This window comes from Castor canadensis, chromosome 4, assembly GCF_047511655.1.
Source record: "Castor canadensis chromosome 4, mCasCan1.hap1v2, whole genome shotgun sequence".
Classification (NCBI taxonomy): domain Eukaryota; kingdom Metazoa; phylum Chordata; class Mammalia; order Rodentia; family Castoridae; genus Castor; species Castor canadensis.
The window spans coordinates 141162996-141168995 of NC_133389.1; positions in this window are offsets into that span (position 1 = coordinate 141162996).

Genomic DNA, 6000 nt, shown 5'->3' on the forward strand with positions numbered 1-6000 from the left:
CCTTCATCACCCCCTGTCAGTAGGAAGCAGTTACTGAACAGACTTTCTTTCGTTGTCCCTATCACTAACAAGAATTAGGGCGACCCTTGAGAGAGGGGAATGAAGGACTGAAGGACGGACTGCAGGAGGTCCCAAAAGGTGATAAGTGGTCAAGGAGACACTTCTCCTCCCTAGGAAATGCCTGTTTGCAACTGAAAGGCATCTCCCGCCATCAGGCAATGCAAAAATAGGCTATAAAACCCCACTCCCCACCCTGGCCCACGGGATCACTGGTTTCCAGGTCCCCCTGCATTCTCCAATATGCAGTCTTTCTCTTCTCTTTTCTTCAAATAAATTCTCTACAAATAAAATCTTTCTGACCTCTGTGGTTAGAGTCTGCCTGTGCTTTCATTCTCAGAGCAGGCTCAAGAACCCTGAGCACCTGAAATTCCTGTGCGTGTCATCCGTGCATCACAGGTACCCATGTACATGAAACCCACAGTGACTCCATTGGTTTCTTAGGAGAAAAGTAGAGCTTATGTAGGAAACCCCATTTCTGGAGGTTTAAGCATCAGGCTGAGCTGCTACTGTTGTTTTATCACCTGTATTGCATACCAGTATGTTGTGGGCTTTACTTGGAGACTTTTCATTAAAGCACTTCTGTAATGTATCTGCATAGTGTCTTCACTGTTGATTTTGCATATTTGTCTGTTTTCCAAGCTGAAGTTTTTTGAGGGGTGGAGTTGAGACAGGATCTTTCTATGCAACCCAGGCTGTCATCAAACACAACCCTCCTGCCTTAGCCTCCCAAGAGATGGGATTATAGGAGTGCATTACCAAACTTCGATGAACTTTTTAATGTAGGAGGAAAAAGTAGAAGATTTTTGTCTCTTCCTGAGAGTTATGTATCATTTGTAACAAATGGCTTTTTGCTCATCTTCTTGCTAAGCAGATATATAAAAAAATATTTCATTGCTTCAAATACATTTCATAAGCCAGTTCTCATTCAGGGCTAATCTCAGAGACAAATTTTTATAGATTAGGGATAATATCATTGGTGTAACTCTTAGCAGTTTACAGAATACTTTCATTTGCATCAGCTGACTTAATAATTCTGCTTTTTATTTTCTTTTATGTGATATTTTTTATTTCACACATACTTCTTGGAAATTAATTAATTCATATATCCTGAGTGACCACATTGAGATAATTGGTCTGGATTATCAGAAATGGGATAATAAAAGTTTTTTCAGCCTCCACTCTTTCTTTACCCATGATTTCCTGAAGTTCTTTGACAATGGATTCAAATCTTATTCTGTAATAATTTTGCAATCATTTTTTTCTGTGGTCCAAACACTGTGTGCATTCATGGGGGAAGAGGGGAATGTGTGCTCATGCATGGGTACATACACACTGTTGACCTGTCCATCTCTATATTCCATGAGTTCACTGTGTCTCTTTTTCTCTCATGTGTTACTTCTTTGGCTATCACCTTTTTTATCTGCAATCCTTTATAACTTGTTCTCCTTAACATATTTTCTATGTTTCTTTCTCTACTTTTTCCTTTCCACTTATTTTTTAGATTAAGAACTATTCAGTGTTGGTATTTACTATAGAAAAGGTAGAAAAAATTTTAAAACAAAAAGGAAAAACATCTCAATTCCTGCACATATGCAATTTTTATCCTTTTAGATTTTTTTTTTTCTGTGCGCCACTATGGTATTCATGGAAATTAGCATAGTAGTAAAATGCTGATCTGTATCTTGCCTTTCTGGTTTATCAGTAGTCAGGAATGCATCTTCATGTCAGTAAATGCAGATTTGAATCATCCTTTTAGTCAAAGTGTCACATCTCATTATGTGGATTGGCTAGAACTGAGTAGCATTGAATTCTTTCAGTGTAATTTGTTTCTAGTCATTTCTCCCCATTGCAAAGACATATTTTTACAGCACACAAACACATTTTTACAGCAATATGAGCCCACTTGTTTGTTTGGGGTTAATTCATAGATGTGAAACTTTTAAGTTTTTATAATGTGACTTTTAAAAAAGATGTTTTACATATTACCACATACTCCCCTAAAAGATGGTAGTCATTCACTCTCACAGTGGCAGAAAAAAAAAGTTTCCCCAAACTTTTGCAAGTAAAATATTGCACTACTTTGATTTTCACTTCTTTAATTACTAATGACTATGAAAATATTTTCTTGTTAATTGACTATTCTATTTCCTCTGTTGTGAATTTTCTGTTCTGTCTTTGCCATTTTTTCTGTTTAGAGCATTAGTATATTTATTATTTGTAAGAACTCTTAGTTGATCAGAGACTACTTTGAGAACCTATAGTCTAATAAATTTGAAAATCCTGAAGAAATGGACAGATTTCTAGATACTTATGACAATCCAAAATTGAACCAAGAGGACACTAATCACCTGAATAGATCTGTAACACAAAATGAAATTGAAGCAGCAATGAAGAGTCTCTGAAAAAAGAAAGGTCCAGGACCTGATGGATTCTCTGCTGAATTCTCAGACATTTAAAGAAGAACTAATACCAACGCTCCTTAAACTGTTCCACAAAATAGATAGGGAAGGAAAACTACCTAACTCATTTTGTGAAGCCAGTATTACACTTATCCCAAAACTAGACAAAGACACCTCCAAAAAGGAGAACTATAGGCCAATCTACTTAACCAGCATCGATGCAAAAATCCTCAATAAAATAATGGCAAACCAAATCCAACAACACATCAGAAAAATCATCTACAATGACCAAGTTGGCTTCATCCCAGGGATGAAGGGATGGTTCAACATACGTAAATCTATAAATGTAATATAGCACATCAATAGAAGCAAAGACAAAAACCACTTGATCATCTCAATAGATACAGAAAAAACCTTCGACAGGATCCAACACCACTTCATGATAAAAGCTCTAAGAAAACTAGGAATAGAAGGAAAGTACCTCAACATTGTGAAGGCTATATATGACAAACCTGCAGCCAACATCATACTTAATGAAGAAAAGCTGAAACCATTTCCCCTAAAATCAGGAATGAGACAAGGGTGCCCACTATCCCCACTCCTATTCAACATAGTACTGGAATTCCTAGCCAGAGCAATTAGGCAAGAAGAAGGCATAAAAGGAATACAAATAGGTAAAGAAACTGTCAAAATACCCCTATTTGCAGATGACATGATCCTATATCTTAAAAACCCAAAAAACTCCACCCAAAAACTCCTAGACACCATAAACAGCTACAGCAAGGTGGCAAGATACAAAATCAACTTACAGAAATCATTAGCTTTCTATACACCAACAACGAACAAATTGAGAAGGAATATATAGAAACAATTCCATTTATAATAGCCTCAAAAAAATATCAAATACCTAGGAGTAAACTTAACAAAGGATGTGAATGACCTCTACAAGAAGAGCTACAAACACCTGAAGAAAGAGATCGAGGAAGACTACAGAAAGTAGAGATCTCCTGTGCTCATGGATTGGTAGAATCAACATGTTTAATTCAATTCCCATCAAAATCCCAATGACATTCATCATAGAGATTGAGAAATCTACTCTAAATTTCATTTGGAAATACAAGAGACCACTAATAGCCAAGGCAATGCTCAGCAAAAAGAACAATGCTGGAGGTATCTCAATACCCGACTTCAAACTATATTACAAAGCAATAGCAATAACAACAGCATGGTACTGGCACAGAAACAGACGTGAAGACGAGTGGAACAGAAAAGAGGACCCAGATATGAATCCACACAACTATGCCTACCTTATTTTTGAGAAAGGTGCTAAAAATATATGATGGAGAAAAGACAGCCTCTTCAACAAATGTTGTTGGGAAAAATGGTTATCTGTCTGCAAAAAACGGAAACTAGATCCATGTCTATCACCCTGTACTAGTATCAACTCAAAATGGATCAAGGACCTTAATATCAGAGCTGAAACTCTGAAGTTGGTACAGGAAAGAGCAGGAAACACTCTGGAAGTAATAGGTATAGGAAAGGACTTCCTTAATAGAACCCCAGCAGCTCAGCAACTAAGAGAAAGGATGGACAAATAGGACTTTATAAAGCTAAAAACTTCTGTACAACAAAAGAAATGGTCTCTAAACTGAAGAGACCACTCACAGAGTGGGAGAAGATATTTGCCAGCTATACATCAGACAAAGGACTGATGATAATCAGAATATATAGGGAACTTAGAAAACTAAATTCTCCCAAAATCAATGAACCAATAAAGAAATGGGCAAGTGAACTAAACAGAACTTTCTCAAAAGAAGAAATTCAAATGGCAAAAAAACATGAAAAAATGCTCACCATCTCTAGCCATAAAGGAAATGCAAATCAAAACCACACTAAGATTCTACCTCACCCCTGTTAGAATAGCCATTGTCAAAAACACTGCTAACAACAGGTGTTGGTGAGGATGTGGGGAAAAGGAACCCTCGTACACTGCTGGTGGGAATGCAAGCTAGTACCACCACTCTGGAAAAAAACTTGGAGGCTTTTAAAAAATCTAAACATAGATCTGCCGTATGATCCAGCAATCCCACTCATAGGGTTATACCCAAAGGAATGTGACACAGGTTACTCCAGAGGCACCTGCACAACCATGTTTATGGCAGTGCTATTCACAATAGCCAAGTTATGGAAACAGCCAAGATGCTCCAGTACTGACAAATGGATTAAGAAAATATGGTATTTATACACAATGGAATTTTACTCAGCCATGAAGAAGAATGAAATCTTATCATTCACAAGTAAATGGACAGAACTGGAGAACATCATTCTGAGCAAGGTTAGCCAGGCTCAGAAGCCAAAAATCGTACGTTCTCCCTCATATGTAGGCTTTAGATCTAGGGCAAATATAGCAATGTTGTTGGACTTGGGTCACATGATAAGGGGGTTGCACATATCTGAGGTATGGGGACAGGTAAGAAACCAAAAACATGAAAGTATTTGATGTCCCCACTGCAGAGGAACTAATACAGAAACCTTAAAGCGACAGAGGTCAATATGAGAAGGGGATCAGGAACTAGTGAAAAGGTCAGTTAGAGATGAATCAACTTGGGATGTAACACATTTGTACATAGAAGCAATGCTAGGAATCTCTCTGTATTGCTATCCTTATCTCAACTAGCAAAAATGCTTTGTCTTTCTTCTTATTGCTTCTGTTTTCTCTTTAACAAAATTAGAGATAAGGGCAGAAAAGGTTCTGCCTGGAAGTGAGGGGAGTTGAGGGGGGGAATGGCCCAAACAGTGTATGCACATGTGAATAAATGAATTTAAAAAAAGAATTAGAGAAACAAAAATATTAAACCAAATATGAACAAACATTTTATCTAATGACAGAGCAGAGTGATTCAAGATGAGAATTAAAGTCATTTTTTTTTTCTTTTGGCTGCACTGGAGTTTGAACTCAGGGCCTGATGTTTCCTGGGCAGGTGATCTACCACCTGAGTCACTCCACCAGTCCCAAAGTAAGATTCTTAAATGATAATAATTTTGAAAAGCTGTTATTGTTTGAATCTTGAATGTCTTCCATATTGAAACTTGCATGTCAACAGGGCATAAGATGAGTTGAGCATTGGTAAAAAGTTTTAGGAATTACATAATTATTGAGATAGCAAAAAGGCAATCCAGGGGAAGTCAATGGTAACTATTGGAAGGTGCTGGAATCTTTCATAGCTGGGGCCTAATAAAAGGAAGTTTGGCCATTGCAGGGGGCTGGAAGAACTCCTAATTGAAGAGATTAAACTTCATCCTATATATTGAAAAAATGTTACCAGTTTTATTATGTGTATTTTACTTGATGTGTATTTTGCCATGTAGACAATTTCAGGTTTCATGCAATGATATATTATAGGTTTATTTTATGTTTTTTACTCATCATATATTTCCCAAAGAGCATAACTGCAATCCAAAACTATATAAAATATATTTGTGTTTTGTTCTCATAATTTTTTCATTTAAATATTTATGTTTTTTCTGGTACTTCTTTCAT